The sequence below is a fragment of the Pseudorca crassidens genome, chromosome 15 (assembly GCF_039906515.1).
Source record: "Pseudorca crassidens isolate mPseCra1 chromosome 15, mPseCra1.hap1, whole genome shotgun sequence".
NCBI classification, from domain to species: Eukaryota; Metazoa; Chordata; class Mammalia; order Artiodactyla; family Delphinidae; genus Pseudorca; species Pseudorca crassidens.
The window spans coordinates 47,696,280-47,720,780 of record NC_090310.1 but is presented as its reverse complement, the minus strand read 5'-3'; the positions used below and the strand labels follow the sequence as shown (position 1 = coordinate 47,720,780).

At 36.3% G+C, this 24,501-nt stretch overlaps 1 protein-coding gene across 5 annotated transcripts in view; it reads right to left on the bottom strand.

The window, feature by feature from the left end:
• SEL1L2 (SEL1L2 adaptor subunit of SYVN1 ubiquitin ligase) overlaps nucleotides 1-24,501 on the bottom strand; it is a 118,717-nt gene that overhangs the window by 78,368 nt on the left and 15,848 nt on the right. For 3 of the 5 annotated variants that reach the window (XM_067707456.1, XM_067707457.1, XM_067707458.1), the window contains exons 1-2: nucleotides 16,009-16,058; nucleotides 7,731-7,899 (exon numbers count right to left, since the gene is read on the bottom strand). The gene's annotated coding sequence lies outside the window, so the exon portion shown is untranslated. Of the gene's footprint in view, nucleotides 1-7,730; nucleotides 7,900-16,008; nucleotides 16,065-24,501 lie in introns of those variants that run through there. The other 2 variants (XM_067707455.1, XM_067707454.1) reach the window with 2 other exon arrangements.

Here is a 24,501-nt window from a genome sequence, read left to right as displayed (position 1 = left end):
AATCTTTGTCGAAGCAAGACTCTCATAAAGACCAAGGACAGACTAGGTCAGTAAGAGTCCTTCCAGCTCCAAAACTAACATCTCTCTCCTCTGGAATCCCTTGGTTCTCAATGTCTATCTATTGCTCTTATTAGTAGTGATCACTTTTCTATGTTTACTTCTGGCAGAAGGAAACATTTTCTAATTTGTGTAAATCTTGATGAATGGATGTTATGACTATTATAAGACAGGGGTTCTCAAATGTCCTTGAAACATTTAGGTAGGCATCAATGAATGCATGTATGCTCCCTAGAGATGTGGAGGACAGGAATACATTTCTTTAAAGTCTTAGGTTTGATAATTCAAAGTGTGAGTTTTGAAATCTACTGCATACATTATACTGTTAGTACTAAAATGAAAATGTTTTCAATTATTTACCATTATTTTTTTCCCCATAAATTTATTTATTTATGGCTGTGTTGGATTCTTATTGCTGGGCACGGGCTTTCTCTAATTGTGGCAAGCAGGGACTACTCTTCGTTGTGGTGTGCGGGCTTCTCATCGCGGCGGCTTGTCTTTGTTGTGGAGCACGGGCTCTAGGTGCGCGGGCTTCAGTAGTTGTGGCTCGCGGGCTCTAGAGTGTAGACTCAGTAGTTGTGGTGCATGCGCTTAGTTGCTCCATGGCATGTGGGATCTTCCTGTACCAGGGCTTGAACCCGTGTCCCCTGCATTGGCAGGTGGATTCCTAACCACTGAGCCACAAGGGTAGTCTCTACCATTATTTATTTCCCTTAAAATATTCAAGTAAATTTGGTGCTCAGGAAATTGAGCATCTTTAGCATACAGTTCAATATTTGCCCTAAGCCATTTTGAGAAGCAAGGGATTAAAATTTCTTAATATTGTCAGCATACATTTGTGAGATGCATATGGTATAGTGGCTAAGAGCTAGAGGACTTTGACACCAGACCGTCTAACACCAGACCATCTAAGTTCAAATCCTAGTTTCCCTACTAAATATTGGTTTTATAATGCTAAGCAAATTATTTCTCTGTGTTGCAAGTTTCACACCTTACAAAGTGGAAATGATATAACCTATCTTAAGTTAAGTGAACATTAAAAAATATGGGGGATGCTCAATTAGAATTAGCTTATTATCTATTATTATTAGGTATAATATAACCAGTTCCATATAAGGGAAAGGGATCTCATTTGAAGGGTGACATTAGTTACTCTTTTAAACAGCAGAAGCTCTCTTAAACAACCTCTACCTACCTTATTCGCTAAATTAATCAATGATTTTCGTGTCTTCTATCCAACTTACTGACCGATGTCCACAGCATATTGAACTAGTTTGTGGCCAGTGGGATTCTCTTTAGTACAGGTGTTACTTCTGTTCCCACCCTTTGCATACTTACCAAAGATCAGGAGTGCTTGATCCCAAATCTATTTGTATCAATTGTGCTGTTATTATAATTACAGAATTTAACCAAACAATATGTAAACTTACTAAAATAAGTACAAAAAGAAAATGTTGTTTCTATGTAAAGTGATTGAAATATCATGAAAAAACATGATAAGGTGAGCCACTAAAAGTTATCAAATTTAATTGTAGGCAAAGCATTTATAAATGACTGGGGGGAAAGTCTGCAAATATCTGGAAGGATCTTGCCCATACTTCTTCCATAAATATTTTTAGCTCCTTTTTTTCATTAAAAAACTGAGATGGGAAATCATAGATGATACAGTTTGAGTGTGGTTTATACTAGAAATGCCAATCAGTAGACCAATGCTAAATAAAAGGCAGCCCATGTTTCTATGCCAAAAAATGGTCAAATGTACGTTTCAATGTATATGATTTAGATTTAAAAGAACTTTAAGATATGTACATATTTTTATAATGTCATTAAAAACTGATATTCTTACTTTATCTCTGCCAAAGAAGATTCCCTCTCCTAAATAAGATGTTAAATTATAGAAACTCATACATATGTGTTAGAAAAGAGAAAGTTTTCATGTATCAGACTTAAATGTTGAAAATGAGCCTTAAATTTTATAATTGAGCACTAGTTAACTCCTGCACACAGAATCTATGGAGACATTGTTCATATTTTCTTTTTTTAATACATCTTTATTGGAGTATAATTGCTTTACAATCGTGTGTTAGTTTCTGCTGTATCACACAGTGAATCAGCTATACGTGTACATATATCCTCATATCCCCTCCCTCTTGCATCTCCCTCTCACCCTCCATATCCCACCCCTCTAGGTGGACACAAAGCACCGAGCTGATCTCCCTGTGCTATGCAGCTGCTTCCCACTCTCTATCTATTTTACATTTGGTAGTATATATATGTCCATGCCACTCTCTCACTTTCTCCCAGCTTACCCTTCCCCCTCCCCACATCCTCAGGTTCATTCTCTATGTCTGCATCTTCATTCCTGTCTTGCTCCTAGGTTCCACAGAACATTTTTTTTTTTTTTACATTCCATGTGTTAGCATACAGTATTTGTTTTTCTCTTTCTACGGTATTTGTTATCCCTTTCCAGATATTTCTCTTCATTCTGTATAACCAACTCTAGGTCCATCCACCTCACTACAAATAACTCAATTTCATTTCTTTTTATGGCTGAGTAATATTCCATTGTATACATGTGCCACATCTTCTTTATCCATTCATCTGTCGATGGACACTTAAGTTGCTTCCATGTCCTGGCTATTGTAAATAGTGCTGCAGTGAACATTGTGGAACATGACTCTTTTTGAATTATGGTTTTCTCAGGGTATATGCTCAGTGGTGGGATTGCTGGGTCATATGGGAGTTCTATTTTTAGTTCCTTAAGGAACCTCCATACTGTCCTCCATAGTGGCTGCATCAGTTTACATTCCCACCAACAGTGCAAGAGGGTTCCCTTTCCTCTACACCCTCTCCAGCATTTATTATTTGTAGACTTTTTGATGATGGCCATTCCGACCGGTGTGAGGTGATAGCTCACTGTAGGTTTGATTTGCATTTCTCTAACTATTAGTGATGTTGAGCATCCTTTCATGTGTTTGTTGGCAATCTGTATATCTTCTTTGGAGAAATGTCTATTTAGGTCTTCTGCCCATTTTTGGATTGGATTGTTTGTTGTTTTGATATTGAGCTGCATGAGCTGCTTGTATATTTTGGAGATTAATCCTTTGTCTGTTGCTTCATTTACAAATATTTTCTCCCATTCTGAGGGTTGTCTTTTGGTCTTGTTTATGGTTTCCTTTGCTGTGCAAAAGCTTTGAAGTTTCATTAGGTCCCATTTGTTTATTTTTGTTTTTATTTCCCTTTCTTCACGAGGTGGGTCAAAAATGATCTTGCTGTGATTTATGTCACAGAGTGTTCTGCCTATGTTTTCCCCTAAGAGTTTTATAGTGTCTGGCCTTAGATTTAGATCTTTAATCTACTTTGAGCTTATTTTTGTATATGGTGTTAGGGAGTGTTCTAATTTCATTCTTTTACATGTAGCTGTCCAGGTTTCCCAGCACCACTTATTGAAGAGGCTGTCTTTCCTCCATTGTATATTCTTGCCTCCTTTATCAAAAATAAGCTGACCATATGTGTGTGGGTTTATCTCTGAGCTTTCTATCCTGTTCCATTGATCTATATTTCTGTTTTTGTGCCAGTACCATACTGTCTTGATTACTGTAGCTTTGTAGTATAGTCTGAAGTCTGGGAGCCTGATTCCTCCAGCTCCGTTTTTCTTTCTCAAGATTGCTTTGGCTATTCAGGGTCTTTTGTGTTTCCATACAAACTGTGAAACTTTTTGTTCTATTTCTGTGAAAAATACCACGGTAGTTTGATAGGGATTGCACTGAATCTGTAGATTGCTTTGGGTAGTAGAGTCATTTTCACAATGTTGATTCTTCCAATCCAAGAACATGGTATATTTCTCCATCTGTTTGTATTATCTTTAATTTCTCTCATCAGTGTCATAGTTTTCTGCATACAGGTCTTTTGTCTCCCTAGGTAGGTTTATTCCTAGATATTTTATTCTTTTTGTTGCAATGGTAAATGGGAGTGTTTCCTTAATTTCTATCTCTGATTTTCCATCATTAGTGAATGGAATGCAAGAGATTTCTGTGCATTAATTTTGTATCGTGCTACTTTACCAAATTAATTGATTAGCTCTAGTACTTCTCTGGTAGCATCTTTAGGATTCTCTGTGTATAGTATCATGTCATCTGCAAACAGTGACAGCTTTACTTCTCCTTTTCCAATTTGGATTCCTTTTATTTCTTTTTCTTCTCTGATTGCCATGGCTAAAACTTCTAAAACTTTGTTGAATAATAGTGATGAGAGTGAACAACCTTGTCTTATTTCCTGATCTTAGTGGAAATGCTTTCAGTTTTTCACCACTGAGACTGATGTTGGCTGTGGGTTTGTCATATATGGCCTTCATTATGTTGAGGTAAGTTCCCTCTATGCCTACTTTCTGGAGGGTTTTATTGGCATATAGCTTCTTGTAGTAATCTCTCATAGTCATGTGTATTTCTGCAGTGTCAGCTGTTACTTTTCCTTTTTCATTTATAATTCTATTGATCTGAGTCTTTTCCCTTTTTTTCTTCATGAGTCTGGCTAACGGTTTATCAATTCTGTTTATCTTTTAAGACCCAGCTTTTAATTTTAATGATCTTTGCTATCATTTCCTTCATTTCTTTTTCATATTTTTCTGATTTGATCTCCATATTTCTTTCCTTCTGCTAACTTTGGTGTTTTTTTTTGTTCTTCTTTCTCTAATCACTTCAGGTGTAAGGTTAGGTTGTTTATTTCAGATTTTTCTTGTTTCTTGAGGTAGGATTGTATTGCTACAAACTTCCCTCTTAGAACTGCTTCTGCTGCATCCCATATGTTCTGGGTGGTCGTGTTTTCATTGTCATTTGTTTCTAGGTATTTTTTGATTTCCTCTTTGATTTCTTCAGTGATCTCTTGGTTATTTAGTAGTGTATTGTTTAGCCTCCATGTGTTTGTATGTTGTACAGTTTTTTTCTCGTACTTGATATCTAGTCTTATAGTGTTGTGGTCAGAAAAGATCTTTGGTACGATTTCAATTTTCTTAAATTTACCAAGGCTTGATTTGTGACCCAATATTTAATCGGTCCTGGAGAATGTTCCATGAGCACTTGAGAAGAGAGTGTATTCTGTTGTTTTTGGATGGAATGTCCTATAAATATCAATTAAGTCCATCTTGTTTAATGTGTCATTTAAAGCTTGTGTGTCCTTATTTATTTTCATTTTGGATGATCTGTCCATTGTTGAAAGTGGGGTTTAAAGGCCCCTACTATGATTGTGTAACTGTCGATTTCCCCTTTTATGGCTGTTTGCATTTGCCTTATGTATTGAGGTGCTCCTATGATGGATGCATAAATATTTACAATTGTTATATCTTCTTCTTGGATTGATCCCTTGATCATTATGTAGTGTTCTTCTTTGTGCCTTGTAATAGTCTTTATGTTAAAGTCTTTTTTGTCTGATATGAGAATTGCTACTCCAGCTTTCTTTTGGTTTCCATTTGCATGGAATATTTTTTCCATCCCCTCACTTTCAGTCTGTATGTGTTCCTAGGTCTGAAGTAGGTCTCTTGTAGGCAGCATATTTACGGGTCTGTTTTTGTATCCATTCAGCCAGTCTATGTCTTTTGGTTGGAGCATTTAATCCGTTTACATTTAAGATAATTATCGACATATATGTTCCTGTTATCATTTTTTAAATTGTTTTGGGTTTGTTATTGTAGGTATTTTCCTTCTCTTGTGTTTCCTGCCTAGAGGAGTTCCTTTACCATTTGTTGTAAAGCTGGTTTGGTGGTGCTGAGTTCTCTTAGCTTTTGCTTGTCTGTAAAGGTTTTAATTTCTCTGTTGAATCTGAATGAGATCCTTGCTGGGTAGAGTAATCTTGGTTGTAGGTTCTTCCCTTTCATTACTTTAAATATGTCCTGCCACTCCCTTCTGGCTTGCAGAGTTTCTGCTGAAAGATCAGCTCTTAACCTTATGGAGATTCCCTTGTATGTTATTTGTTGCTTTTCCCTTGCTGCTTTTCATATTTTTGCTTTGTATTTAATTTTTGTTAGTTTGATTCATATGTGTCTTGGCATGTTTATCCTTGGATTTATCCTGTATGGGACTCTCTGTGCTTCCTGGACTTGATTGACTATTTCCTTTCCCATGTTAGGGAAGTTTTCAACTATAATCTCTTCAAATATTTTCTCAGTCCCTTTCTTTTCCTCTTCTTCTTCTGGGACCCCTATAATTCGAATGTTGGTGCATTTAATGTTGTCCCAGAGGTCTCTGAGACTGTCTTCAATTCTCTTCTTTCTTTTTTCTTTATTCTGCTCTGCAGTAGTTATTTCCACTATTTTATCTTCCAGGTCACTTAACTGTTCTTCTGCCTCAGTTATTCTGCTATTGATTCCTTCTAGAGAATTTGTAATTTCATTTATTGTGTTCATCATTGTTTGTTTGCTCTTTAGTCCTTCTATGTCCTTGTTAAACGTTTCTTGTATTTTCTCCATTCTATTTCCAAGATTTTGGATCATGTTTAGTATCATTACTCTGAATTGTTTTTCAGTTAGGCTGCCTTTTTCCTCTTTATTTGTTTGGTCTGGTGGGTTTTTGCCTTGCTCTTTCATTTGCTGTGTATTTCTCTGTCTTCTCATTTTGCTTAACTTACTGTGTTTGGGGTCTCCTTTTCACAAGCTGCAGGTTTGTAGTTTCTGTTGTTTTTGGTGTCTGCCACCAGTGGGTAAGGTTGGCTCAGTGTGATATGTAGGCTTCCTGGTAGAGGGGACTAGGGCATGTGTTCTGATGGATGAGGCTGGATCTTGTCTTCTGGTGGGTAGGACCACATCCGGTGGTGTGTTTCGGGGTATCTGTGAACTTATTATGAGTTTAGGCAGCCTCTCTGCTAATGGGTGGGGTTTTGTTCCTGTCTTGTTAGTTGTTTGGCATGGGGTGTCCACCAGTGGAGCTTGCTGGTCATTGAGTGGAGCTGGGTCTTAGCATTGAGATGGAGATCTCTGGGAGAGCTCTCATCGATTGATATTTCTAGCGGCTGGGAGGTCTCAGGTGGACCAATGTCCTGAACTAAGCTCTCCAACCTCAGAGGCTCAGGCCTGACACCTGGCCGAGCACCATGACCCTGTCAGTCACACGGCTGGGTCATACTGGAGAAGATGCCCTGAAGCCAGGAGATAGCTTCATGGGAGACCTGTCAGAAGGCTTGTTTGATGAAATCAGGCAAAGGATGGTGAAATTCTGTACCCATGCTCTACTCGCGAAGGGGAAAGTGTGCCTCAGGAAGGTGAGCACGCGCTTCCACTGTTTATATTTTCTAGACTCTTCCTGCATCCAGAGAAATCTATCAACTAATCAGTTATGTCTTTACTAGAGACAGTTTAAGATTGCTAGACCAGAAATAAAAGAGCACTATATTAACTTCAATTTTCTTTAAAGAATGAGGGTTTCTATTAACAGAATATCTGAAATGTTTTATTTACATAATTATGGAGGTTTTTTATTCATGAGTCTTAATTATCAACCTTGCTTATTACCATCAGTACAAATTCTAAATTAAGTCAGTGGACAAAAACTGACAAAATTTAAGGATTTTGTGTGTATAACTCTTTATGACCATATCCTAAGACTTTTTGGAATGTAGCTACAAAATTTGATTTTAGAGTACATGAAGTCATTTTTAAGTTACCTGTGAGAGGGCATTCTACTTACAATGATTTTTACTTCTTTTCCACAGATGTTTATTTTGAATTCCTTTTATTCTTAATTTATGCTGATTCTTCTTTTTTTCTAAGAGATTTTCTTTTTTATTGATCACATTAATTGATTTTTTTTGTTCCAATATATTTGATAAATATTGTTTGATTTCACTCACTGATACCTACAAAAAAAAAGATTTTTGCTCATTTTTTTCATTTGTAGCTTTTTAAAATGAAACAAGTGACTCTTTAAAAACCAGCTTTAGTGAGATATAATTCATATGCCATAATTATAAATTTATAATTGTACATTTAAAGTGTACAATTCAGCGACCTGTAGAATAGTCACAGATATGTGCAATCATTACCACAATTTTAGAACATTTTTATCACTTCAAGAAGAAACCATGAGTCCTTTAGCTATTACCCTCCCTCTTCTCTCATTCCCTCTACTCCCAGCCCCGTGCAATCACTAATCTATGTTCTACATCTCTACACATTCCCCTATTCTGGATTTGCATATGAATGAAATCACATAGTGTATGAACTTTCGTGACTGACTTCGTTCACTTAGCATAATGTTTTCAAGTTTGATCCATGTGGTAGTATGTATCAGCACTTCATTCATTTATATGGCCAAATATTATTCTTTGTATGGGTATACTACATTTTGCTTATCCATTTGCCTGCTGATGGACATTTGGACTGTTTTTACCTTTTGGCTATATGAATAATGTTGCTATAAACATTCATATACAAGTTTCTGTATGGATAAATGAGGACTTTAAACGTGATTCTTCTTATTGTAGGGTTGCCAGGTTCAGCAACAGAAAATACAGGGTGCCCAGTTAAATCTGAATTTCACATAAGCATGAATTTTTTAAAAGTATAAGTATGTGACAAAGATTGTATGTTAACAAATGGACCCATAGTGTATGATGGCTCAGTGGCCGCTCTGCAATAACCAGGTGTTCAAGTCAGTGGCAGCTCTGCTCTGTGCTTTCATTCAGGGACCTGGGCAGATAAAGGCTGTGCCAGCTTCAACATGTGAATTCCAAGGTTTCCCAGAGTATTTATATCTAGCAGACAGAAAGGGAAAGAGCACAGAAGATCTTGTGCAGAAAGCGTTTTCTGTTTGTTTGTTTTGTTTTGTTTTTTGCTTTGTTTCATTTGGTTTGCTTTGCTCAATTTTCTTTTATAGGCCAGACCGAGAAGTGGCACACACTGCTTTCAGTCACTTTCCATTGGCTGAAGCTGTCACATGGCCCCACCCAACTGCAAGAGGAGTTGGGAAATATAATCTATCTGGGTATCATGAAGAAGAGAACATGGACTTCGATGGGCCTCCAGCATTCTTTGGTACAATGGGATTATCATATATTATTGCTATTAAAAGAAATTGAATTTTTCAATTCAAAAATAGCCAACAGCTAAGTTGAGGAGGCAGTAAAGCTTGGCAAATGCCTCTGCTTATCTGGTGTTTCTATATCCTCCTTCTACAGAGGCTCTTTCCTGATTTAGATTCCTTTCTCGCCTAGTAGGAGTGGGCAGAACAATAGCCAGCTGGAGCTAGTATCAGGGAGCCCTGGCAGACAGAGAGCCTTCCTCTAACTCTTAAAAGCATCTGAAGATTATATAACTCAATAACAAGTATTTATTGAGTGTCTACCTCAGACCCTGTTCTAAGAGCTGGGGAGATAGACACGAACAAAAATATTCCTTGTCCTCATGAAGCTGATGTTCTGGTGGGGAAGATAAGAGTCAACTGATAAAAGGAGGTTTAAAAAGACAAGAGTAAGGGGATGGAACTGATTGAAGTTGGTGTTATTTGATACGGATGGTAAGGGACAAGTTCTCTGATAGTATTTGAGTAGACCCTCTAGGAATTGAACACATAGTGGCAAATAAGACAGAAGAATTTTCTGATCTTATGGAGTTTTCATTCGTCTGTGAGAAGACAGAAAATAACCAGTAAACAATTTAGTATCATGTATCAATACGTGCCATGAAGAGACTAAAACAAGGAGATGTCAAAAAGAGTGATATGCAGGGTAAAGAGGGATTGGTGTACAGGTAATTTAGATTGGATGTCCAAGAAGCCTCATTGAAGAGGTGACTTTGTGACCAAGAATTTAATGACAGGAAAGTAGTCCTGCCTAGATATGGGGCAGAGCATTCCAGGCAGAGGGAATAGCAAGTACCAGTGCTCTAAAGTGGAGACAAACGTGTATGTTCTAGGAACGCAAATAAGGCCCCAGTGACTGAAGGAGTGTGAGCTAAGGGGAGAATTACAAAAGAGAAAGACAGAGAGAAGTAGGGATCATATCATGTAGGGACACGGTAAGGAGTTGACATTTTATTCAACAAGAATAAAGACAAGAGGAAGACACTGGAGGGTTTTAAATGACAGGCTCTCATTTAAATTTTAGAAAGAAGGAACATTCTGGCCGACATGTGAAGAGCAGATTGCACAGGATTAAGGGTGGGAACAAAAAGTACAGTTCAGAGACTATTGTAGTCAACCAGGTGAGGGATGATGGGACTCAGATGAGTGTAGAAGCAATAGAGATAAATTACATGGGCAGATTTAGGATATGTTTTGGAAGTAGTGCAGATAGGGACTGTATATAGGCTTATCCCCAAGGACAAAGCTGAAGATAACTTCTTGCTTTTTGGCTGGACCAGCTGAGTTGATGGAGATTCCAGTTACAGGGATGAAGAAGAATGGGGAGCAGGGAGGAATTGTGGAGGAAGGAATTATTCTCACACCGCCACACACATACATGTGGTAATGTCTCCAAATTGTGTGACTATATACATGGAAAACAAAAATTTTTGGTTTTTTGTCTAAGTGGGGATAAGTGTGAATCATGTTTGCTATGGAATGGGAAGTGAGCATCATTCCCTGCAAATGGGAGATAGCTGAGAAGTTAAAGAAGAACTGGAAGGTAAGGATTCTTTGCCTGTCAGACTTACTTTCCCTAGGGCTCAATAATCAAGGGTGTATCTTGCTTTCCTTAACTATCTGTGTCCCCTTTTCCCCCCATTTCACATGCCCCAAAACAGTCACTGTTCCTTGGCACTGTGTAAGGTCCTAAATTCTGCTGAAAAACCTCTTTGGGAAAAGAGTACATGAAAAGTAAGAACTTATTGAAATCATCAGTGAGGACGAGAGCAGTGGCAAATCCACACTAGCTCAGCACTTCCTCATTAGTGGCCCCTGTTGGGGGGATGAGTGAGGTGCTACAGAGCTGTGACAGAGAGAGCAAAATAAGCGCTAGCAGCCCAGCCACATAAGGTCTTGAGGTAGGAGGACTTGGTCCAGCCTGTAGCCTTATGGAAGTTGGCATGACTTTTCCCGTGGAAGGAAAACAAAGCAAATTCTCTCAGCTCCACTTAAGGTCTACAGAATCAAAAACTCTGGGGGTGAAGCCCAGCAATCTGTGTTTTTACAAGTCCTCCAGCTGATTCTGATGCATGTGAAAGTTTGGGAACCCCTGCCCTAGGTCGTAGTGAAGAAGGTAGACAGCAAATTAAAATGGAATTAAAGTACACAAATAAAATATTATAAAATTTCTATCACTCATCAGACAGTGAAGATATTTACACACATAACAAAGACACATTGAAGCTGATTGTCTGGATTATGGTTTTTAACAAGGAATTTAAGTTGTAACAGATTACTCGAGCTTTCTAGGTCTTAAATAAATGTGTATATATATATTTATGGAAAAAATGACTGGCACTTTTAAATTAGAAAAGCTCACTGATTTAGTAGTTTTTCTCCTTTAAAGTAAGATTTTACTTATGAGATGCTTAAATTGAAGCAAATGTATTTTTGGTAATGATCTTATTATTTTTCATTTTTCCTAGACTATATTCAGTTAAGGATATAAAATAATATTGAAAACTTTTTCCTAACATGCTTAAGTTTTTTTAAAATAAAGCAAATATGGCAATAGCCACTTGTAAATTAAAACAATAACTACCTCTTACATAGAAGAAATAACTCATTCATCAGTAAAAATATTTCTTTCTCTTGGCAAAGGCAACACTAATTATTTTATTGTGTATTTGTACATCTACCTTCAAAAGTCACCAAATAACAACAGTAGACAGCTATCCAAAGATAACTTCTGAAATGTGGGAAAATGGTGAAGTAGAAAGTAATAGGGGAAAAATAAAATAGCATCAGTGATACTAATAATACAGTGCTAATATAACATTTCTATTAATTGGCAGATGCATTATAAGAGTAGCTTTCTGAATTTAAGAGCACATTAAGAACCAATACATATTAGAGTATTTATATTCTGCATTTTTACATGCAAGGAGCAGAAAAAATTATAGTTAAACATATAGCCGTATTAAGTATTCATGGTACAAGGGATAAACAGGTAGTTAAAATCAAAAGGTAACCCTAGAAACCTGTTTTTTGTCATTAATTTCAGTACCTTTTTCCTCATAACTTTCACTAGAGTTTCTGTTTTGTCCCTTAAAAAGGAAGAAAATTCTGATATGCTACACCATGGATAAACCTTTGGGACTTTATGCTAAGTGAAATGTTAGTCACAAAAATACAAATACTGTATGTGTCTACTTATATGAGGTACCTAGAGTATCAAATTCATAGAAACAGAAACTATAACGGTGGTTGCCAGGGGCTGGGAGTAGGGGAGGAGTGGAGAGTTATTATTTCATGGGTATAAAGTTTCAGTTTTGAAAGATGAAAAGAGTTCTGGAATTTGATTTCACAACAGTGTGAATGAATGTACCTAATACTAATGAATTGTACACTTAAAAATGGTTTTGAGGGTAAACTTTATGTTATGTATATTTTACCATAATTTTTTTTAAAAAAACCTTGAATTCTGTAACATACTTGTTCCCAAGGGTTTTAGAAAAGAAACTGTGGTCCTGTAGGGATGAGCCACCAACTCTAAGTCAAGTAAGAAGGGAAGTGAGAATGTGAGGGGAATGATGAGCAGTAAAAGGGACAAATAGACTTGAGGTCCTGGTGGAACTGAAGTATTGACGGAGTAACCTGGAAAGCATCAGGGGTCATTAGAGACTTGGAAACTTGAAATTTTAATTTGAAAAAGACATAGTCCAGATTATGACCATGGGAGTAGAGAGGAGTGTGCAATTCTTGGAGCTAACAGGTCTAAATAACAGAATAGAGAGGATAGAATTCATGGATACTAAAGTCTCTAAGAACAATGACAGGAGCAGAGTTGGAGACAAAGACCATGGGCTACTTCTCTGTCCCCATCTCCTATTATTCTCCCAATGAGAATGTAGCAATAAGGAGGAAGATGGATACTGACCACCCCAACTAGGACCAATATTATTTTGCAATGGGAGAAAATTCCCAAGAGGGCTACAGGGAAAGAAGTTCTCAGGCGACAACCAGATTTCAGTTAAAATGAAGGTAAAGGCAGCATTTAGAGAAGTATGACACCAAGATAGGTGATTAGAAAAAAAATAAGAGTCCACGGGATGGAGAATCCACCCATTTTATAGTGAAAGTCTTAGATGGTAGCACCATATTTAATTAAATCTGTAAATCTTTACAGTATCTACCATATGCAAAAAAGTTTGACAAGATACCTTCTTACCCTTTAGAAGCTCACAATCAAGTTTAAGCAGTATCAAATGGAGGTTTCACAAAGCTAAAAAAAAATTAGAATCTTTTGGAAATTCCAGATTCCAGTGACTGTATTTGGTACATGGTAGGCATTGTGTTGAATGAATGAAATTTGTAATACAAAGATCTTTTAAATTTGAACATGCTTGGTTATTCTGATCCGTAAAATGGGGTTAATAAGTAACCATTTAAATAACTAATTAACTTCCTTCACAGAAATGTTAGGAGAAATGAATAGTATATGTGAAGGGATTTTACAAAATTTAAAGTATTACATAACTGTAAGACATAAATCAAGGTACCAAAATGTGTAAAAAAAAAATCTAACTATTAGAACAATAACAATAATCTCAAAAACAAGCAGAATGTGTCTGCTTAGGTGAAGCAGAGAAAGGAACTGAGGACTCTGGGAACTCCGGTGAAACTGTGCAATCCTGCGAGCTGGGCTACTTTTTCCTTGTTTTCAGAGTTTTCACTGTTGCTCTTGGTAGTGGTGGTTGTCATAATGGTCCCTCAGCCATACACTTGAATTGCTACATTGTGCGGCCTCAGTTACTCCATGGTAGGACATTAGATACCTGAGAGTCTACCCCCGCTCTGTGATCATGATCATTCTTTAATACTGAAGGAAGTAATACACAGAACTCCTGAAAGTATTAGATCCTTAACACAAAACAAAGTGTCTTTAAACATTATGTTAAGTGTGAATGTGTGTTTTTAGAAAGTGTGTGTTGGGGGATGGAGGAGTAGATGATACTCTTGTGGATTTTAGAGTTATAAAGCCAGAAAGAGAAAACCTAGGGAAAGAGTAGCTATACATAGGTGAGTGTTTAAAAAAATTATGGTGCAAATAGTAATTATTATGAAAGATAACTAGAATTTACCATGTCTATAGTAGGGGTAGAGCTAGGCAGAGAATGTTTTCAGCCAGATAATATCCTATTTATTACAAAGTAGACATGAAACAACATGGCAAGTTGAGTGAATTAAGGTTACTTGATCCTGGCTGTAGTATAGAATGGATGTAAAGGACTTTGCATTAGAATCATTTGCAGTCTTTGGTCTTTTCACTTCCTCAGTCTGTGCTCTATGAGGTTGGTGCTAAGGAAGGTAAAAAAAGAAGAAACTCTGGGGGAATTGAGTGAGATATATAGTTTACAAACAGGCCACCCTGGCATGTTTTCCATCTTTGACAGGAAGATAGTGCTATTGTTTTCCAATATTCTAAGATCTCTAGTACAGTTTATAGTTTTCTATTTTGCTTGGCTGTACATGGGTAGAGATGGGGTCCTCTCTCATATTTACTGTATAGGCCTCATCTATTAATCTCACTGGGGAGGACGCTTATGGGCCTGAGCAGCATCCTTGGTCCCAAGCAGTAAAGAGGTCCTCGAATCCAAAGGGGGCTTTTATATGTTATTGGGCAGGCACTACAAATCATAAGATAACAAGGAAAGCAAGATGACCTGATGAAACAGATGTCCTTAAATCTCTATCTGTTCAAGGACAAACTGAACTTTATGCCAAGGTCACTTCTATTTCTGCAGATAACAATCCCACTGCTAATTATGGGATGTGGTAGTTATGGGGAAAAAGCTAAATTTGCAGAGGTTTAGAAAATGCTGCAATGTAGAGAGTTTTTAATTTATATAAACATTTTTTCAAAGTTTACTTCTTTAATCTGGATTTAAGATTTATTCATTAATTCAATTAACATTTACTGAGGGCCTGCTATGTGCCAGGCACTGTTCTAGTTATTGGGGTAATAGCAGTGAACAACAGAGACAAAAACCCCTGCTCTCATGGAGTTTATATTCTAGTGGAGGGAGAGTGACAACAAACATAACAAAATATGTTATGTTACATAATGGTAATTCTGAGAGGAAAAATACAGCAAGGAAGGGAGATAGAAGGTGTTATGACAGTGATTTTAGAGTGATTGCAACTTTATAGAATGTCTAGGGAAGAACCCTCCAAAAAAGATGACATTTGAGCGAAGACCTGAAGGAGGAGAGGGAAGGGAGCCATGTGGATATCTGGGCTCAAGGATGTTACAGGCAGAAAGAACAGAAATGTGGGCACACATCTGGGGTTTCTGAGGAACAGCACAGAGCCCAGTGTGTCTAGAATGGTGTGTGTAAGGGAGGTGATGTCAGAGAAAAAGCAGTGGGGCCAGACCACAGAGTCTGTTAGGCAAGACATTGGTGTAAGATGGTTGCAAGGAAATGACTTAACATTTACAGGATTATGCTGATTGCTGGGTTGAGAATAGACTGAAAATGTTAAATTCTTTGAAGATGTCAGAAGACATCCTGAGGTTAATAAAGGTTAATAAGCATCTGTGACTCTATAAGCCAGACTGGTCTGTGCCCTTTTTGTCTTAGTATTTAGGACCTCAGACAGGCCATGGTGTATAGAAAGGCTCAGGCCTGATGACATTCTTATCTTCTCACAGTGGAATGAACAAATATTTGTTGAATGAATGAACAAAAAATATTGATTGAGAATGAAAAAAAAGGAACAGAAACAATAGTCAATAATTAGTTGTTTAAGAAAATCTGAGCATGCTGAGTAAACACTAGTAATAGTGCCTATAGCTTATATTTTGTATTGGAAAAATATAATGATTTAGCAAAATATTTACCTGTGTGGTGACATTTCTTTCTTTTTGCTTTTTATTATGTTTTTCTGCTTCGATAGCTGCAATATACAAACATTTTTATAAAATATGAAAACATTTTCTTTTTAAAAATTCACTACAGTTTCTTGTTAAAAAACTTTTGGGATAACTTAGAATTCTAAAAATAATAATTTAAAATAATATACAGTTTAAAGTTACTAATAGTGTGTTACAAAGTAATTCCTTTAATGATAATTTTTAAAGATGTAACTTGACACCAGACATAATCTAAATACTTTAATCAAGCATCATGAAATTGAGATAACATGAAAGAGTTCTACAAATAATGGAGTTAATTACAACAGCTGAAAACTTTCTGAGCTAGAATTTAATTAAAAAGTATCTAGGTAAATAAAAGCCATCTATTAATAGAGAATATTAATTCTATTAATAGAGAATATTAAAACATAGAATATTAAAACAGAATATTAAAATATTAAAACATAGAAGAGAGAATACAGTCTTTTAAACTTTTATAGACTCATCCATATGGCAGAGAGATACTAAAAATGAATATAGTTGAATGATATAAATATCTGAGAAATGTAGAGTAGTATAATTATATCAGGCTTTGAAATTTAAGCAAATAATTTTCACAAGCAATTTTTAATGAATCTTTTTATGAAGAATAGACTATATATACCATATAGAATACATATGTAGTTGTTGATATATTTCATTTTTGCACAGTACTTGAAATTTATTAACTTACATATTTAGAAAAATAAAAATTTGAAAACCTGATATAAAGGGGTGATACCTCATGACACGTCAACTACTTTGTTAGTATTGCTCAGTTTCAATTACTGAAAAATTATTTGATGCACAGCAAAAGTGACCCCACATATTTCCTGAAGTAAAAAAATGCATGTATGTGATACATTCACATTTTACAGACTGAAGAACTTGACTCAAGACAAATATAGGGTAGTCAAAATTTTATATTTCCAATAGTCATGAGCTTGTACTTTAAGAGCAGGTTATGAATTTTCTAATGTTATCTCTGACATTTTATTTATTAATTTGATATGTTTCATTCTTTCTCTCACTAATGAACTTTAGCACTTGGCCTCACAATTATGTTTACTTCATAAGCCAGTCCTTAAAGAAACTGGTCCTAGGTTGTTTGATATTTAGTCTTCTGTCAAATTAGAGAAACAGTTGGCAAATTCTAAATAAAAATCCAATAATAACATGGTGACAAATGCATTAATATAAAGCACATGAAAAATTTAAAGATTATATATATTTCATACAATTATGTACATTAGGATTGCTCTTTACCTTCAGGATGTAAAATAAATTTTACCAGAATAAAAATGTTTACTACAAATGAAACTTTCTTTATCCCAAGTTTGCAAAGTGCTAATTTTGGGGCCATGTATACTCATTATCAGAGGCAACATAGCATCATGGCCCACCGTGTAGACTTTGAGTCACACAGGACTGTGATCAAGTCCTAATTTTATACCTACTTCATTAATTTATTATGCTAATCAAATGAAATAATCCATGTAATGTATTTAGCACAGTACTTAATACATGTTCAGTATGTTTAATAAATGTTAGCTACATATATAATAAAAATAATAATATTATTATTATTGTTATATGAAGCCTACTTCTTTAAAGGACTTAAGATGCCTACAAGATAATAGTACATGTAAATTTGTATTTTAAAAGGACTATGGTGAATAAAGCATTATTAAAGACTTAATACTCTGTTAGAATTTATTAATGCTTTGCCTATAATATGACTTCTTTCTGAATTAAGGTATTTTCTTCAAAACAAATTACTTAGTCTAATTATATTTGTGTATTGGAAATCAGACAGTGTGACTGATATTACAGTCACAGCAAACGTCTACTAATTTAAAAATTCCATTATCACAACTAGAAAAAGTAAACTAGAAAAAGCAATGTGATTTGGTATATTCCCATTATTATATTCTCCAAAGTACAGAGAATAAAATTAGAGTTAGTATGCACAGAATGTACAGACACAGAATAAGAAGTAGAAAGTGTCATGTGTATTAGAATAAGAGAAGAAAATTATGGATATTAAATGGAATAAATTGTATTATACACTGCACCAGAAAATCAAACTGTCATGAAAATTACAGGGCTAAAAGCAGTTATCAAAGGTAGAATAAATGCAGATAAAAGAATTAGTGAAATGGGAGGAGGTGCAATAATCTAACTGAAGGAACAAACTATTTAATAGCTTAAAACATAAAAAGAAGATAAAGGTAGTTGGTTATTATTTACAGCAGAAGTTGCACAATAAAAAAAGACCTCCTTTGAAACTCATTTAAAAAATGTGTTTCTTTCCTAAATATCAGGCTTCTAGGTTTTCACCTAGAGAAAACAAACTTTTGATTGGCTACTGGGGGAACCATTCTGCTTCAAATAGTACCTTGCACAATGCTTTCTTGTAGGTTTTTATATCAATTGAGAAACACTGGTGATTGTTGGAGACCTGTCCCACTGTTTCATCACTTCCCTCTATGTGAATATTGATATTGCCACAAATTTCAGCACTCCCTGAGAAAAACACAATCCACTGCGTGCAGGATGAATATATTAGAACTACTTATGTGTGATTTAAAAAATCTCCTTTATAATTTCTACTTTTGTGGTGTCTTTTATAATATACTAGATCAGTAGTATATCATCCAAATAAATAAATAAATATACATACAACAGAATATACCATCAAAAAGTTTTGATATGGAGTCAGCTTTGGAAGGGGACTCAAGTTTTATTCAGCTCTAGAATTGTAGCTCTAGCTTTAATTAATTAATTTATTTATTTTAAAAATTTTTATTGGGGTATAGTTGATTTACAATGTTGTGTTAGTTTCAGGTGTAGAGCAAAGTGAATCTGTTATACATATACATGTATCCACTCTTTTTTAGATTCTTTTCCCATATAGGCCATTACAGAGTACTGAGTAGAGTTCCCTGTGCTATACAGTAGGTCCTTATTAGTTATCTATTTTACATATAGTAGTGTGTATATGTCAATCCCAATCTCCCAATTTATACTTCCCCACCCTTATCCCCTGGTAACCATAAGTTTATTTTCTACATCTGTAATCTAGCTATAATTTATTATATGCCAGTTGCTTTGCATAATTTAGCTCTGGTCTCCTTAACAACCCAGCACAGAAGCTGGGTTGTTAAGGAGTAAGCACAGAATATTTGTATTTCTATTTTACTCATGAGGAAACTGACATCAAATGAGCATAAGTAACTTGTCCAAGGTCACATGGCAGAGTGGGATTCAAATGCAGGTCTGACTCCAGAGCTATCCCTCTTTCTACTCCACTGTCTCTCCCAACTTTACCAAAGGATTCACAATAGACTGAATGGCAAGCTTCTACAATGACATGCAGTCCATTGTCTTTATAAAAAATTGATTTATGCACAAAATTTTACAGGGTATGTCTATTTGCATAATGTGAAACACACCATTTTATGTACACAAGAGCTTTAATTTATTATCCCCCATTGAGAAAGAAGAATTTTGAAATAGTAAAGAAGAAACTAGCACTACAGCTCATTGCCTCCAAAAGAATTATCCATACGCCTTCTGGGGGCATGGAGTGAACCCCAACAGCTTTATAGAAAAACCACAAAATTTTTAAGAGTTGTGTTGAAAAAACAGTACTAGCTTAGAGTAAAAGAGATTGAGATAGTTCAAAATAAAAAGAGGTTTCTGGGCCTCTATCTTTCAATGAGTAGGAAGAAGGATGAGAAAGCTTCTCACCTACAAACACAGGTCATTTCTTACGGAGAAGGAAGGACAACCAAGAGGACAGAGCCAGGAGCTGAGAGGTTGTTGCCTAGAACCCAGAAGAACAAAAGATTAGGAATATACTCCAATCAAGCAACACTGTCTACTCCTGGAGTATAGAAACCTGACAACACGCACCTGGCTGGATTTCCAAATTGTCATGGACCAGTGGCTGTTGTACATTTTCCCCTTCCCCTTTTTTGAACATCAGTGTCTACGGTAGTGTGGTTTTTCTATCTCTCCAGTGTACGTTGGGTGCCTGAGGTAATGGGAAGGTAACTTGCCTTTTTAGTTCATAGGTGTCTGAATCTAAAAACTGCACCAAGGAGCCTCATTGACATCTTGACCTGATGCAGATTATGAGATCATGGATTTTGAACCTGATGCTATAATTGGATAAGATTTGGACAATTTTGGAAGGGGGAGAATCACATGAGAGAGATGTGAATCATTGAGGTCTAAGGTTAGACTGTTGTAGATTGTCACAACAACAGTCCCCAGTGAATCACCGTTACCCACGTTGATACCCCTTTACAATGTGACTTTGCCCACTCCTCCCATCAAGAGATGGAGATTATTTTCCCTACTCGTTGAATGGGTTGTCCTTGTGACTTGCTTTGGCCAAAAGAAATGTGGCAGATGACACTGTTTAACTTCCAAGGGTAGTGCTTGGACCTTTAAGCCTCTTTTACCCTCTTGGAAAAATGCCTTGAGATTATCATGCCAGGAGTAATAGATCATATGGAGAGAGAGACCCAGCTGTCTCCACTGATCACCAGCTGAGTGAAGCTGCATGAGTGATCCCAGATGAGACCAGCAGAAAAATCACCTAGTCAACCCGAAAGAGAATTATGACAAATAATAAATCATTGTTTCAAACCTCTAAGTTTGGGATGTTTGTTATGCAGCAATTGATAACTGAAATAAGCCTGTTTCTTCAGCCTACGAGGACTCCTTGGATAGAATTCTCACTTCTCAGAAGCCACATTAGACCAATAAATGATGCCAAAATAAATCGTATATAATATATTCATAGCATTGAGAAAAGGATTAGAAAAAAATAATATCCCCCAATATTGCCTTGATCACAGTTCTTTTCAGATCCACTTTCTCATGAAAGGCCTGATATACATTAACTCCTGGCTTTACCATGAATTCCCCCAACGTTGCTCACCTCCTTTCTTTCCAGGACACGGTTTATCTTCCTTTAAATGAACATTGGGACACCAGTTAATGTGACTGTTCTTTTACTGACTGAAGTTATGAAAAAACACTTCTGTATTTTATGGGGGATCTGCCTGGGGAGTTAAAGCCAAATAAAATCTGATTCTTTGTTCACACAACACTGACAAATGAAACTAAACAGAAGTATTTTATTGATTCTCCTGTCCTAGTTCTCTAAAATGGTGCTTTATGCCTCACTTAGATCTTCACCTGATTCATTTGGTATAAAAATATTAACCATTGGTTCATTTCCAAACTTTCTTTTAGATTCTGTGCAGTACACTGGTTTCTGTAACTTTACACTATCCTGGATATCGTTCTTCCTTTCAAACCCCTATTCTAGAGTTCCTCTTTGGTTTTATATCCACTAATGACTGTGTATTTCTTAATGCTCAATCCTCACCTTTTCTCTCTGGCATGATCTAAGAGCTGAGTGGGGTCAGCAAAGACTTTGAAGTGGACAGATGGTGAGTGCAGGAGGTCAGGAGCTAGGAAACATTAAGGTACTGATTCTGGGACAGGCGGCCACTTAAGAAGTAAAACCCTGGGAATCAAACTGTGATGGCTGGAAAGCAGAAAAACACAGGTAACAGGAGAATCCAGAGAAGGAATCCAGGCTGGCAGAAGTGAGACAAGTGATGAGAGACAACATGGCAACAAGGACAGTTCCAAAACCTGGGACTAAAATCATGGGAGCAGGCCAGGGTGGGAATAGAAGTGTAGATGAGCGAGAAATGAGTAAACAACTCTGGAAATGTAGGAGTTAGAAGAGTGAGGGCTGGTACCTACAAAGGTCCAGAGAAAATTCTGCCAAAGGGATTTTTGTGGGGGTGAGTATTTGGTTCCCTGTGGAAAGCACAGCATAAATCAGACCCTCATCATTTCGTGCCTGCATTCTTATAACAGCTTCCTAATGGATTTAATCATGATTATTCTAATTTTAATCTAACTTACATCTACCCTCAGAATAATTTTCCCCAACTACTGTTTCCAGCAAGGCATACATCTGCTTAGAAACCCACAAGTCTTATTGTACAAAGACTAACTTCCTATTTTGACTTCCAGTTTCCTCCATAATCAGGTTTAACTTCACATTCAAAACTATTTTTCAAATCCTGTTTGAAACCTCTCTGTTCTATTTTCTTGATCTGTCTATTCTTCTGCCAATACTCCAATTAATGCAGATTTATAATTGCATATTTTACAATCTGGTTGGGCAAGAACCTCTCTGTGCAGATACACACACACACACACACACACACACAACACACTCTCATCGTTCCGCTTTTAAAAACTTATCTTGGGGATTCTAGCATAATTTCTTTTCTAGATAAATTCTAGAGTAAGTTTGTCAGATTCATTTAAAAATGTGTTGATCTTTTCACTGGGATTGCATTGGATTTACATGTTAATTTACAAAGACCTGCCATATTTACAATATTGAGATCCATTCAGGTTTATAGCCTTAATTTATTTTGATTTTTCTCTTTAATGGTCTTCAGAAAAATTTCATTTTTATTACTCATGTATGTCTTGTTTCACTTTAATTAAATTGATTCCTACCTATTTTATAATTTCTGTCACTATTGTGAAAGGAATTTTTTTAATGAATTTGTGATTGTTATATTTTTTTAAATTAAAATGAACATTTATTTAGAGTAATCATAAGTCTTAAAGATTTCTTTGCTTACCATTGATTTTTGGTGTTCCTCCTGAATTTGTGTTTTATTTTGCTGGAGCATATCTTCAAGTCAATATTTCAGCTAAAAATTTGTGGATGGTAAATTTTCTGAATCCTCTCTTGTCTGTAAATATCTTATTTGGCCATTACACTTGTCTGATAGTTTGTCAGATTATAAAATTCTAGATTCAAAATCATTTTACCTCAATACTAAGAAAATATTTCTCTAGTATCTTTTTGTACCCAATGTTGCTAATGAATTTGAAGTCAACATGGTGCTTTTATTCCTTATAAATAATGTGTTTTTTCTCTTTAGAAGCCTTTAGGATTTTCTGATTAGCCATGAAATATTAAGATTTTGCCATTATTTTCTAGGAGTGGGTCTTTTCTCAGTCTTCTTGCTTGGCACTCAGTGGCACTTAATCTAAAAATCTGAGTCGTTTTTCAGATCTGGGGAATTTTATTTGATTTCTTTATTTCTTTTTCTAAGTGCTTTGATTTTCTCTTTCTGGAAATCCCATTATGTGGATTTGTAACTTTTGGGTGGCTCCTCCAAGGCCTTTAACCTTTATTTTATACATGTCATCTCTCTGTCCATTTGCAGTGTGATCTAAGAGAATTTCTCAGTTTGATCTTTGAGCCTCCAGGTTGCTCTTCAATTTTGCTATTTACCCTTGAGGCTTTTTTTTTTAACCATTATTTATTTCATTTCCAAAATAGCTCATCTTTTAGACCTGCTCTTGTTTCAAGGATATAGCAACCTCTCTAAATACATCTTATGACAATCGTTTTATGTTTTAGTTTTCAACCATTTGTTCTACTTGTTCTATTTCCTCAGGTGTTATCAGGGTGTGTGTGTGTGTGTGTGTGTGTGTGTGTGTGTGTGTGTGTGTGTGTGTGTGTGTGTGTTTAGGCTGATGTTTTTCTCTCATGGTGGTAGTTTTTCTCAAATGTTTGGTGATTCTTGATTGTATTCATGTTGGACTTGGATTTTCCCTCTTAACCTGTCTGTGAATGCTATAACAATTACCTCAGCTTGCCACTAGTAACGGAGTGTTGTAGGATATGCTATCAGGATGTGACAGGAGCTAGTCTTCTGGAATACAGGTTGCTTGAGTATCACTAGCCACTTGCAGCTGTATCCTACATCTCTGGCCCAAATACCCACCCCAAAATGCCCCTGCTTCATGGTGCTTTGTCTCCTTGTGTGCTTAGTTAATTTTATTATGTACTGAAAACCTTATCTGAGTGGGTTCTTTGAGACCTACAATGAAGTTGCCTTCCTGTGGGGAGAACATGAGTTTGCTTTTGCCAAGTGCCTAGGGCACTACGGTACAGGACGATCTTAGATCTAGTTCTAGGCTCAGGATACCTGGGATTACCAAGGCTGTAAATCTCCAGGAGGGCTGGCCTGAGACCATAACTTCTCAGAAATGTAATTTATCCTTTTCCTTTTCTCTGTGCTCTGCTAAGTGTCAAGCTCTCTGCAGATCCCTGGACTTTGGAAGGGGTGTATTTACTTCTGGTCTGCCCTTATCCTATGAGTATAGCACTTTATGGACTTTGGTTAATGATGAAAAAGTTTCTTATTAGATGCCTCACCTTTAACAGGTCTTGAGGACTACAGTTCCGTCCTTCTTGCTTTGTGAGGCCACTAAAACCAAAGCCGAAGTTTATCTTGTTCAGGGCAAAAGCTGTTTTGATATTCAGGTACAGGGCTGGGACCAGGGTAAGGCAAGTCCAGGCCCTGCTCA